Raw genomic sequence first — 13,472 nt, 5'->3', positions numbered from 1 at the left:
TTTATATTTAAAAGGCATTTGGACAAATACATGGATAGGAAAGGTTTAGAAGGATGTGGCCAGTTGCAGGAAATGGAGTTAGCATACATGGAGAATTTCATTGGAATGGACCAGTTTGGGCCAAAGGGCTTGTCTCTGTGCTGTAGGAAGCTATGACTCTATGACACTCACTTACAAAACAAAATACGCATTGAAAATACGGTCCAACAGAATAGTGCAGATTTACAAGTTATAAACAAAGAATAACCAGTAATTCATGTGTGTGCCTCATCTTGAAAGAAAGCATATATTGCAGGCATAATCAAAAAGATATTTTCCCTCCTAAAGTGTACACTACTGGGATTCAATGGCAGGTATAGTTTAGCAGAATTGATGCAGAATTCTCCCAAAGCCAGTCAAAACTTTAGTTACTTGCAATCTTCAGGTTATTGATCAGAATTGATCAGAAATCAGTTTATGATGTTGCAGTCTCCAGGTTGCAAGGTGCAGATGTTGCTGCCTTTGTTGCTGCTGTTTCTGCAGATACTCTGAGTAGTTCTGCAAAGGGCATTGAAAGGCTTTTATTTTAAAGATTGGATCAATAATTGTAGGGAAAAAAAATTACAAAGCTACGGGGAATAAAAACCAAAAGAATTGCAGATGCTGTAAATCAGAAACAAAAGCAGAAGTTGATGGAAAAGCTCAGCAGGTCTGGCAGCATCTAGACAGTGAACGCCAAGCTTGAAGAAGTTCTGTTCCTCTTCCTGACGGAATTTCCATTCCGATCTTATTTTTATCCACCAACATTAACTTCACTGTGATTCACTCCTTACCTCCTCCCTCTACCTTATCTTCTGCATATAACCAACATTTTCCTAGCTACCATCAGTTCGGAGGAAGGGTCACCAGACCTGAAATGTTAACTTTGATTTCTCTTCACAGCCAGACCTGCTGAGCTTTTCCAGCAACTTCTGTTTTTGTCACAAAGCTACAGGGGACTGATCTAAGGCACTGGATTAATTGGATAGTTCATTCGAACAGTTGGTCCTGAGAAGTGTGACAAATGATTTTTCTCTCTGTTATATCATTCTATGTAAATGAAAATGAATTGCTTTTGCCAAAAGAATACATTGAACGCAAGTATTAAAAATTATATCAAAGTGGAAAAGGAATGGAACATGGTGTACTGAGTCACCAAAAACAGTCACCGCTGTTTGTTCTGTTTTACAGAGATAAATTTAGACTTCTTTCATGGATTTAGCTACCAACAAAGGGTAGAAAATCAATGTAATCCTGAAAATTAAACTGTGTTCACTTAGTCTTGTGTTCATGTGCACTTTATGAGTTGTGTGAATGTACAAAAAAGTGTTTCATGGGCATTTTAGTTCTAACTTATTCATTGCTCACAGTCTCACAGACTGACCACAAATGATTGAGAGAACATGGAATAACCTTAAACCTTTCAATTCAAGTTACTAGCAAGCTGATTTTCTTCTTTTACAATAGCAAAACCTGCGAAAAAAGAAATAGCAAAGCTTTAGGGTCACAAAGGATTAAAGAAATGAAAGAAGTGTTACCTAAAGAAAGATGCATTGAGCACCAGCTTTTGAGTTGGCAGTTTCAATGTACAGGAAGGCTAATGAATGGCTGCATTCAAATGGATGCTCTGTAAAATTGTGAAAATTATTTTCACCTTTTTTTTATACAAAGATAATTTGACAGGTCTTTTGAGGAGATTAACCTTTCACTTTATGTTTCTAGAAACTTGTTCTTATTAAAAACGTTAAAGGTGGAATCCAAAAATGCCTAAGCAATGTCAGCTATGACAGGAAATCCGAGAAAATCACATTAGAAGTTCAATGGGGCCTTGATGTTGGGAGCAACAAGCCATATTTTACAACTTGGATCTGTTGACATCTATCAAGGTGAGATGTTTATTAGTGGGAGTCATTGATTCATTAACATGCAGGTTCCTATTCTACTTTGGGAGTTGGAGGTTGATGGGGCCTGATGACTTGGCCGAGTCTAGTATTTGCAGTGTTCAGCACAATCTGCAAACACATCTGGAAGAGGTGGAGCCAGTGTCAGTTAAACACCTTGGGCTCCAGTTCTGCCCATTAAGAAGCAATTGCACCTTTCACATAGCTGCAGAGTGCAGGTTCATATAAGTTGTGATCATACCATTATGCATGTGAAAGGCATATGGTATCCAAATATGTGGATGACAAATGCTGGTTGGTAGTAATGTTGATCGTGGGTCAAAAGTACTTGCAAATTGCATGCAGACATTTGAACCAGAAATAATCATGGGTGAGTTTAAAAGAGACATCTGCAACCCTTGATGTAATCATCCAGTGCAAAACTTCCTGGGTCCCCAGGGACATGGAATGGTACTGTAATTACAGCAGCAGAGTATCTTATACACAATGGAGGTGATATGGGTTGGGATAAGAAAGGAAAGATCAGTGGTCATTTGGCACTTACACTCTGCTACTCGCCGCTCCACAAGCACTCATCAAAAGGAAACTCCATGTCCAAGTGTGAAGATAAATTGTTCTATGGCTCTCCTTGTCAGAATGTAACATATCTCACTCAATGCAGGGGCACTTTAACCCATCATTTGTAAGGGTTTCAACTCTTGACTGTTCTCATCGTTAAGAGCTCTTCCATGCCTTATGTTCCTGAGAGATTAATTGTAAGTATGACTGATAGATGCACCTTTTAAAGACACAGCAAGTTAGAGGAGAAACAACTGCCAGCAAGCCCTGGTCTAGCAGCAACCTACAATGGAGAGTGAACAGCAGCTACCACTTGAAGAGATCGCAGCTGTAGAATCTGTCAGAATGAATGAGAAGGGTGCCAGAGTCTGCTGTCCTCAATGCCATTTCCTCCAGATGAGAAAGGTGCAGTATCAGTGTAGTCTGAGGTTGTTCCAGGACATAGCCAGCTATGCCAACTGCTAGGTTAGGGCCTGCAATCTGAAGGTGTGAGTGGCCATCCGATTCGGATGGTCACCAAGGAGAAAGTGAGCTTCTTTGTAACTGGCTCCTTCCAGGGAGAAAAGGGAGACCTGTGTGAGATAGCTCAATCATCCAACCACAAATGTATGATGTTAATTTTGCCAGATCACACCAGTTCCTTTGTTCTCTCTTTAACAAGTTCAGCAACATAGCTGGCTTCCCCATGTGTTGCACTGAGAGGGCCAAATTGGAACAATGCTGAGCTTATCAATGGAAAATAGTATTCCATCATTGTGCAGGTGATAAGTGATCACTGGTTCCACTTCTTAGAGGTTTGTACCTGGTACCCTAGGCACTGCCTACATATTCGGCAACTTTCATGCTCGTGCTGTGTTTGAGGGTCTAGGTGCCTTGTAAGGCTGGCTACTGAGAGACAGGGATTGCCTACTGCAACCGTCTTTGATGACTCCATAACACAACCCCTGACTGAGGCCAAGCATGGACACACTACATATGAAAGCTTAAATTTCTCCTTATCAGGGCCCAAAATGATTTACTTGAAAGTGAAGACTGCAGGTGCTGGAGATCAGAGTTGAAGAGTGTCGTGCTGGAAAAGTACAGCTGGTCAGGCAGCATCCAAGGAGCAGGAGAGTCGACATTTTGGGCATAAGCCCTTCATCAGGATTCCAGGTTTGCCCATTATTCTCAGTCCCCTAGGTCAAAATACTTGTATTCTTTCCTAATTGGGTGTTCCAATCTTCCCAAGGCAGCTCAATGCTACCTTCTCTACAGCAATGAGGGATGGGCAACAAATGATGGACTCACCACATTCCATGAACAAACAAAGATCTTCTCATAGTTTTTATAACAATGTCTGTCATACCAATATAACTTGAACCTGACTGCTATCCTGCAATAAGCTTGATCTAGTTTAATACAAGAGCCTCCTCTTGTGAGACCACCTGGTAGATTTCCTCTATCACAGTAGAATAAACTGGCCCTGTAAATCCAAAACCAAAAGCAGGTTTGTGGAAGCTCATCTACCTCATGGTGACCAAGAATCCAGTCTGGTCATAGAGCATATCAACAATGGTCATCTCAAGGTTTAATTCAGTTGTATTATTAGACCAAATTTATTTGCTTTAAAGAAATATACATTTGTTGAAAACCATGTTAACACTATCGGTTTCCTGTCTGCGTTTATACCTTGATACGTATGTTTCCAATTCAAAATTAATGCTCAAGTCTTTCAAATTTAATTGCTTGGCTTTCTTTTATCATGCTTTCATTGGAACGGCCTTTTGAAAGCAAAATATGTATCTTTAAGGTTCAGACATCAAGATACACCCAAATATTGCCTTCCCTTTATAGTTAATGTCAACAGTCTGCCAGGACGCATCATGTAAATGATTGCATGTCTTGCCATCTTCAATTTAATTAGGTCCAACTGCAAGTTCAGACACTGAGGTCTAGATGTTTGATCATCTCTTTCATGTATTCTAAGGGGCGAGAAAATTTGTAGTTGTGTATGATCTGGTTTCAATATTTCATGCAGATAACACAGGCAATAAAAAGTTAATTTTTGAAGACCATGAGTTACTTTGTGGCTAATTATCTTTCTCACCACAACCATCTTCTTACACACCAAAAGCAAAAAAAAAGCTTTTGCAAATCATTCAATTTGTTTGCATCAACAATAGCCACTTATTCCATAATTCTGTTATTCATGGATGAAAAGACTCTGCTTGACTGATTTTCAGATTCCTGACATGCTAATCTTTAACTGAAACATCGCTTGGCATGTGAACTTTCAACCGAGTAAGCAATTTGTTTCCATCAATTTTTGTCAAATCTTTCTAGAATCTGAAACAAATAGATTATTTAAAATTCTATTTATCTCTCAGAATAAACCAAGCATCCTTGAATTTTCCCTTTACCTTAAATTCCAGATGTCCATATGATATTCATTGCTGCAAAGGATTCAACATTGAGTTTGACAATTAAAGGCCACAATATCTGTCTCCTTAAATGTTTCAATATGGTTTCCTTTATCATTGCTTTTTGATGTCAGTTGTTCATTTCTCTGCCATTCTGGGCATAACATCTGTTTCTTTGTTGCATAACCCATTTGCTGCTTGCAACTTCCTGACTGGAAGCAGCCTGTATTTTGCTTAACAAATGTTTTATTTTCTCTTCATGTAGAATCAAAAAATCCCTATATGGTGGAATCAGCCCATTCTGATTCTCTGAAGGACCATTCCACCCAGACCCAGCACCCCAAATCCACCTGGTCTGCACATCTTTGGACTGTGGGAGGAAACCAGAGCACCTGGAGAAAATCCATGCAGACATAGGGAGAAGTGTAAACTCCACAGAGAGAGTCGCCCAAGACTGGGATCGAACCCGGGTTCCTGGTGCCATGAGTCAGGAGTGCTAACCATTGAGGCACTGTGCCACCCATATCTATGGAAAATTTTGCAATCGGCATGTATTTTCCTCATAAGCTGACTCTCCTATTCTATTCTACCCCTCCCTTAATCGATTCAGTTGTCCTGATATTGTTTAAATCTAAACTGTTCCCAATCCTCTACTGCAGTTTTGGCCAATTGTATGACCCTTCCTTAATCTAATACTATTCCTAAGTTTGCTTGTCAGCCATGGCCAGGCCACCTTCCCCCTTTTACTTTTATGCCAGTAAACAAGTGACATGCCAGTGTCTGCCAGAGAAATGAGTAAAGAAGCTCAGCAGGATATCATTCTCAGTGGAGCTCAATTAAGCCATAAATGGCTGGCAAAATGAGAATGTGATGATGAGAAATTGCAGGAGTCTATCACATGTAGAAATGATCTGAAAGTAGATCAAAGTTAATCTCTGTGGAGTTTAAGTATCATTATTTTGCCAAGGTTCAGCAAGAGGTTGTAAAGGAATCTCACAAAGTGTTTGGAATTCATAGCATATCTTTGGCATCCAAACATAGATAGAGACAAGTAAGAGTTGGTGAAAACCTGTGAAGAACTAAGTGGAGTACAGAAGAACAAGACCCGATTGGAATATACAAGATTCTTAGGTACCTGAAAGCATAGATGCAGAAATGTTGGAGATAGTAAGGATTGCAGATGCTGGAAGTCAGAGTTGATAAAATGTAGAGCTGGAAAAGCATAGCAGGTCACAGAGCATCAGAAAAGCAGGAGAGTCAATGTTTCAGGTCTGGACTCCTCATCAGGACCAGGGAGAGGGAAGGGAGCTCAGAAATAAATAGAGTGAGGGGGATAGGGCTGGGGAAAGGTAGGTGGGGTGGTGATAGGTGGATACAGGTAGGGGTTATTGTAATTGGTCAGTGGGAAGGGTGGAGTGGATAGGTGAGAAGGAAAATTAACAGGTTAGATCATGTCAATGAGGCAGGGAGGAGAGGGAGCGCTAGGTATGAGATGAGGTTGGGGATTGGAAGATTTTGACGCACTGGTGAACTCTATGTTGTAGCCATTGGGCTATAAGCTCCCAAGGCAGAATATAAGGTGTTAGTCCATTAGACCAAAAAAAACCATAAGACATAGGAACAGAAATTAGGCAATTTAGCCATTGAGTCTGCTCCACCATTCAATCACGGCTGATAAGTTTCTCTACCCCATTCTCCTGCTTTCGCCCTGTAATCCTTGATCCTCTTGATCTATCTATCTCAAGAATCTATCTATCTCAGTCTGAAATATACTCAATGACCTGGCCTCCACTGCCTTCTGTGACAATGAATTCCATAGATTCACCATTCATTGGCTGAAGAAATTTCTCTTTATCTCCATTCTAAAAGGTCTTCCCTCTACTCTAAGGCTATGATCTTGGGTCCTAGTCTCCTACCAATGGAAACATCTTCCCAACATCTACTCTGTGCAGACCATTCAGTATTCTGTATGGTTCAATTAGATCTCCTGTCATTCTTCTAAACTGCATCAAGTATATACCCAGAGTCCTCAAACGTTCCTGATATGTTAAGCATTTCATTCCTTGGACCACTCTCGTGAACACGCTCCAGGGCCAGTACATCCTTCCTGAGATATGGGGTCCATACCTGCGCACAATACTCCAAATGTGGTCTGACCAGAGTCTTATAGAGCCTCAGAAGTACATCCCTGCTTTTATATTCAAGTCCTCTCAAAATAAATGCCATCATTTCATTTGCCTTCCTAACTACTGACTCAACCTTCAAGTTTGCCTTGAGAGAATCCTGGACAAGAACTCCCAAGTCTCTTTGAACTTCAGATTTCTGAATTTTCTCTCCATTTAGAAAATAATCCATGCCTCTTCTATTCCTACCAAAGTGCATTACCTCACACTTTCCCACATTGCATTTCATCAGCCACTACTTTGCCCACCTTCCTTTTGTTTCTCCACTTTGCATGTGACCTCATTTTGACAGTGGAGGAGGTCCAGGATGGACATGTCACCAGGAAAGTGGGAGTTGAAATGACTGGTAACCAGAATGTGGTGTTGATTGGAGCATACAGAGTGTGGATGCTTCATGGACCGGTCCCCAAGTCTATGCTTGGTCTCTCCCATGTAGAGGAGACCACTTCAGGAGCAATGGATGCAATAGACCAGATTAGAAGTGCAGGTAAATCTCAGCTAGATTTGGAATGATTGTTTAGGGCCTTAAATTGAGGTGAGAGGGGGCATGTAGGGACAGATGTTTCACTTCCTGTTTTCCCTTGTGGAAGAGTCGAAGACCAGACAGCATTATCTCAAAATAAGGGGTTGCACATTTAAGATAGAGATTAAGAGCAATTTCTTCTCTCAAAGCACACTGGATCTGTGAAATGCTTTGCCACAGGGGGATTTTGAGGCTGGGTCATTAAGTAAATATAAGAGTGAGATGGACAGATTTTGAATAAGTAAGGGAATGGCTATGGGGAAAAGGCAAAATCATGGAGTTGAAGTTATCTGATCTCACTGAATGGCAAAGTAGATTCAATAGGTTGTATGGTCTCCTTCTTATGGTTATGCTAAACACACCCTAATTCCAACATAAGATCCAGACCTGAATGGTGCTCAGAAAAAACATGTGTTCACATTATGAAAAGGTCTTTGTAGAAGCATTTCTTAGATGACAAGCTAGCAGTGATTTATTGAGTCATAGAGTTATACAGCACAGAATCAGACCCTTCAGTTTATCTCATCTGCACCAACCACATATCCTAAATTAATCTATTCCCATTTGCCAGCATTTGGCCCACGTCCCTCTAAATCCTTCCTATTCATATACTCATCCAGATGCCTTTTAAATGTTGTAATTGTACTTGCCTTCTCTGGCAACTTAATCCATACACACATCACCCTCTGTGTGAAATGTTGCCCCTCAGGTTCCTTTTAAACCTTTCCCCTCTCACTTTAAACCTATACCTTCAGTTTTGGATTCCCTACCCTTGGAAAATGACGTTGGCTATTCACCCTATCAATGCCCCTCATAATATTATCATAAACTTCACCCATGTTTCTCTTTACTACTGAGTAGATAATTACCCATTCGCTTACAAACTAACCCCACAAGTTTTTAATTTGACACGTTAGTGCACAAACACACTTTCAGGACAAAGTTTAGTTTGGTGAAGTCTGACACCAATAGCAAAGAGAAACAAAATGCATTGAAGATGAGTCATGATACTCGAGATGTGAAACTTATTTCACTGCTGGTTAAAAGGTCTTGTGAAAAGCCATTGAAGTGAAAAGAAGAAGTATGTGATTGGAATTGTAGCAATGAGACTACATGCGTATCTAGGGAAGATTGGAGAGAGATTCAGTCAGTGTTATTGATATCATTTGCTTGAAAGAGTAAGTCTGATATAGTGAGAGCAGAATAAATCTCCTACTGTCCAAATTCTTCCTACAGTACCAAGTGAAATTCGGAAAGAAAGTAAAAGTCACAAAGTGACTGAAAGTTTGCTGAATCACAGAATCTATTGGTAGAGCAAAGCAAGTTCTGGACTCTTATTAAGATTATTCAATCAGTGTCAGAGATCCGATCATTAAGTGGAGTTGGCAGTCAAAGGCAAATTTCTGGTTTGACAAAATTGGAGATGTTGAGAGAGCACAGTCAAGCTAATGAAAATGGAAGATGATACCCTGATAAAAATAGCAATTTTATTGATTAAATCAGACTGTACTCGCAGAATTTATGTAATTGTGTCATTATACATTTTAACATTAAGTTCTTTTAAAGTACAGAGGGAGTGTAGCATGTTGCATGATCAGAACATGTCATACTTTCTTATTCCTGCCCACTTATTAACTGATGCTCGTAGTTGAGCATGTATTAATGAAATGCACAATTTTTCTCCTGCATATTCCCTTAATTAACTCCTAAACAAGTTCCTTGTTTGAGTTTCTGCTCCTATAAAATCACTAAGTAAGTCCAAACCAAAGTCACAATGGGCATTTTCTGAAGCCATGTCCATGCTATAGTTTTTTTTAATGCCATTTAACCATCCTGCAGACTTCAATATAGTTGATCATTCTAATTTCTTGTGTCTTCCCTTTATTAATAGGATAGGGGTCTGACTGAGTTTTGCCCTTTTCCTCTCACCTATCCAATATGGACAACACCCTCAGCAATTGCTTTCCTACCACTCTCACTTTGGGAATCCCACAACGATCTTACATTCCTGCATTTGATTACATTAAATATTCTTTGCCTTGTTGATTTTTTTTTCTCTCAACATGGGGTCAGCTTGTACAACTGCAACCACTCAGCCTCTTCTCCAAACCTATTTCAGTCTCTCCAATGCCACAAATTCCATTTTTTCTATCTACAATGTATGATTAAGTGGATATTATGCCAGAAGTTTTACAATAGAATATTATCCACAACAACATGGGCATATATTAAATGTGCTTCAACATTTGTAATAATGATCATCAAAGTCTATGTCACATTAAGGACACAATTTAGTAATCGAGTAAACTTGGGCCACTATAGATTTACCTATTGTATGCTATACATCTTTAAAGGTGCAGCATTCCCCAGCAGTAACTAGATATGCATCTTTGGATAAATACCACAAAGTGTTGAATTTTTGATGTCCATATTACCAGCATGAAATATTTAAACAAAATGATATACTAATGCAATTGCCTGAAATATAGAAAGCTCTCAACATTTTCAAGGAAGCAATGTGTATGTATTAAGCTAAAATCAATTTAAATGTATTTCACTTTACAAAGTGAAGAATATTTGCAGTCTGTGATATATATGAGACCAGTTAAGTCTTAAGTGATGCAGTAAAATGAGAATGAAGTCCATGAAAATTCATGCTGCACATTCCAGTCCCACTGAGGTACAGATAAAAATGGCACAGTTCCATATTCAATCAAATGCACACAAACAATAATCAGCACACCTTCTCAGAGTGGGAACTTGGTGAAATAAGTTGAAACGGGGAAATTTATATTACAGTCTGTAGTGTGTCTTCTTTTCTCAAAATTTCATACCGTGAGGTTTTTCTTTAATTCATTCACAAGATGTGGGCATCACTGGCTGGCCAGCATGTATTACTCATCCCTAGTTGCCCTTGAGAAGGTGGTGGTGAGCTGCCTTCTTGAAATGCTGCAGTCCATTTGCTGTAGGTTGATCCATAAGGCCATTAGGGAGGGAATTCCAGAATTTTGGCCCAATGATACTGAAGGATCGGTGATACATTTCCAAGTCAGGATGTTGACTGATTTGAGAGGATATTGCAGGTAGTGTTGCTCCCATGCATCTGTTGCCCTTGTCCTTCTAGACAAACGTGGTCATGGGTTTGGAACATACTGTCTAATGAGTCTTGGAGAATTTTTGCAGTGCATCAAATTCTGATCTTATGCTGGAGAGAAGGTCATTGATGAAGAAGGTGGTTGAGCCTAGGACACTATCCTGAGAAACTCCTGCAGAGATGTCCTGGAGCTGAAATGACTGACCTCGAACAAGTACAACAATTTTCCTGTGTCTGGTATGTGTCTAAACAGGAAAGAGTTTGCCTTCTGCTGCCTATTTATTTCAGCTTTGCTCAGGCCCCTTAATGCCACATGTGGTCAAATGCAGCTTTGATGTCAAGAGCTGTCACTCTCACCTCACCTCTGGAATTCAGCTCTTTTATCCATGTTTGAACCAAGTCTGTAATGAGGTCAAGAGCTAATTGGCCCTGGCAGAACCCAAGCTGGGTGTCACTGAGCCGGTTATTGCTGAGCAGGTCCTGCCTGATGACACATTCCATCACTTTACTAATGATTGAGAATAGACTGATGGGGTGACAATTGGCCGGGTTGCATTTGTTCTGCTTTTTATGTATAGGGCATACCTGGGCTATCTCTTCACATTGTCAGAGAGATGGCAGCATTATAACTGTACTGAAACAGCTTGGCTATGAGCTAGGTAAGCTCTGGAGCACAAGTCTTCAGTAATGTTGCTGGAACGTTCTCAGTACATATAGCCTTTGCAGTATCCAGTGCCTCCAACCATTTCTTGATACCGCTGGAGTGAATCAAATTGGTTGAAAACTGCTAATATGATGCTGGGGACTACTGGAAGAGGCTGAGATCGATCATCCTCTTGGTACTTCTGGCTAAAGACGGCCGCAAAAGCTTCGGCCTTATCTTTTGCACTGATGTGCTGTGTTCAATCATTAAGGATGGGGATAGTGTGGAGCTTCCTCCTCCAGTGAATTATTTAATTGTCCACTGCCATTCACAAATGGATATGGCAGGACTGCTGAGCTTATATTTGGTCCATCAGTTGTGAATCACTGGAATCTTTCTATCACTTTCTGTTTTAATGTTTGGCACACAAGTAATCCTGTTGATAGTTTCACTAGGTTGACACCTCATTCTTAGGTATGCCTGGCATGCCCACCTGCACTCTCCATTGTATTAGGGTTGACCTTTGACTTGGTTGAGTGGGGAATATGCCAGGCCATAAGTTACAGATTATGCTAAAGTACAAATCTGCTGCTGTTAATGGCACACAACACCTCATGGATATCCAGTTCTTGGGCTGGTGGATCCATTCCAAATCTGTCCCATCCAGCATGGTGACAGTGCCATACAACATGAAGGAGGGTAATCTCAGTGGGAAGGCAGTACTTTGTTTCCACTATGGAGGACTGTGCAGTGGTCAATCTTACTGATATTGTCATAGACAGATGCATCTGCAGCCAGCAGATTGCTAAGAATGAGGTCAACTATGCTTTTCCCTCTTGTTGGTATTCTCATCACCTGTGCAGACCTACTCAAATCAACCAGCTCGATCAGTAGCATTGCTGCTGAGCCACTGTTTGTGAGGGATATTGAAATCCTCTATTCACAGTATATCTTGCACCTTTGCCACTCTCAGTGCTTCCCCCGAGTGTTGTTCAACATGAAGGAGTATTGATTCATCAGCTGAAGGATGGTATGTGACATGAAAGAGCCCTAGCAAGGCTGGAATTATTAAGTATTGGGGCAAACTCTCTGCTAGTTGAAGACAGACCTGACACATAGGTAGGAAATGGTTCTAGAAGGTTAGTCATCTCAGCTCCATGACATCTATGCAGATGTCCTAAGCCCAACCACCTTCTGCTACTCCATTGTAAAGTCAAAAGCAGGGATGTTTGTACAACGTTCAGCATCATTCTAAACTCCTCTGTCATAAAAATGTACAGCATAGAAACAGACCCTTTGGTCCAACTCATCCATGCCAACAGATATCCTAAATTAATCTAAATTAATGAGCTAGCATTTAGTCCATATCCCTCGAAACGTTTCCTTTTCAGGTACCCATCCAGATGCCTTTTAAATGTTGTAATTGTATCTACCTCCACCCACTTCCTCTAGCAGCTCATTCCATACATGCACCACCCTACATGTGAAAACGTTGTTTCTTAGGTCCCTTTTATATCTTTCGCCTCTCACTTTAAATCTGTGCCCTCTAGGTTTTGATACCCCCATCCCATGGAAAAGAACTTGGCTAGTTATCCTATCTGTGCCCCTCATGATTTTATAAATTTCTATAAGGTCACCCGTCGGCCTCCAATGCTCCAGGGAAAACAGTCTCAGCATATTCAGCCTCTACCTACAACTTAAATCCTCCAACTCTGGCAACATCCATGTAAACATTTTCTGAATATTCTTACTGTAGCAGGGAGGCCAGAACTGAAAACAGTATTCCACAAGTGGCCTAAGCAATGTCCAAACTAATGTTGTACAGCTGCACCATGACATCCCAACCTCTATACACAATGCACTAAAGGCAAGCATGCAAAACACCTTCCTTCTTCACTTATCCTGTCTACTTGTAACTCCACTTTTCAAGAACCATGAACCTACACCCCAAGTTTTCTTTGTTCGGCAACGCTCCCTAGGATCTTACCATTAAGTTCTGCCCTGATTTGTTTTGCCAACATGCAACAGCTCACATTTATCCAAATTAAACTCCACCTCCCTCAGCTGGATTATTGTATATAGGTCTGGGCAACCACCAAACGAAGGAAATGAATGTATCGAAGAACGTGGTTTCAAAAATGGTTTTGAAAGAA

General features: G+C 40.5%; 1 protein-coding gene across 1 annotated transcript in view; it reads right to left on the bottom strand.

Annotated features, from left to right (window-relative positions):
- adamts12 (ADAM metallopeptidase with thrombospondin type 1 motif, 12) overlaps positions 1-13,472 on the bottom strand; it is a 569,649-nt gene that overhangs the window by 283,467 nt on the left and 272,710 nt on the right. The window lies entirely within an intron of this gene.

The sequence above is a fragment of the Chiloscyllium plagiosum genome, unplaced genomic scaffold (genome assembly GCF_037043375.1).
Source record: "Chiloscyllium plagiosum isolate Xiang-an unplaced genomic scaffold, Cpla_swu_hap1 HiC_scaffold_1, whole genome shotgun sequence".
Lineage (NCBI taxonomy): Eukaryota > Metazoa > Chordata > Chondrichthyes > Orectolobiformes > Hemiscylliidae > Chiloscyllium > Chiloscyllium plagiosum.
This window is presented reverse-complemented; position numbering and strand designations above follow the sequence as displayed.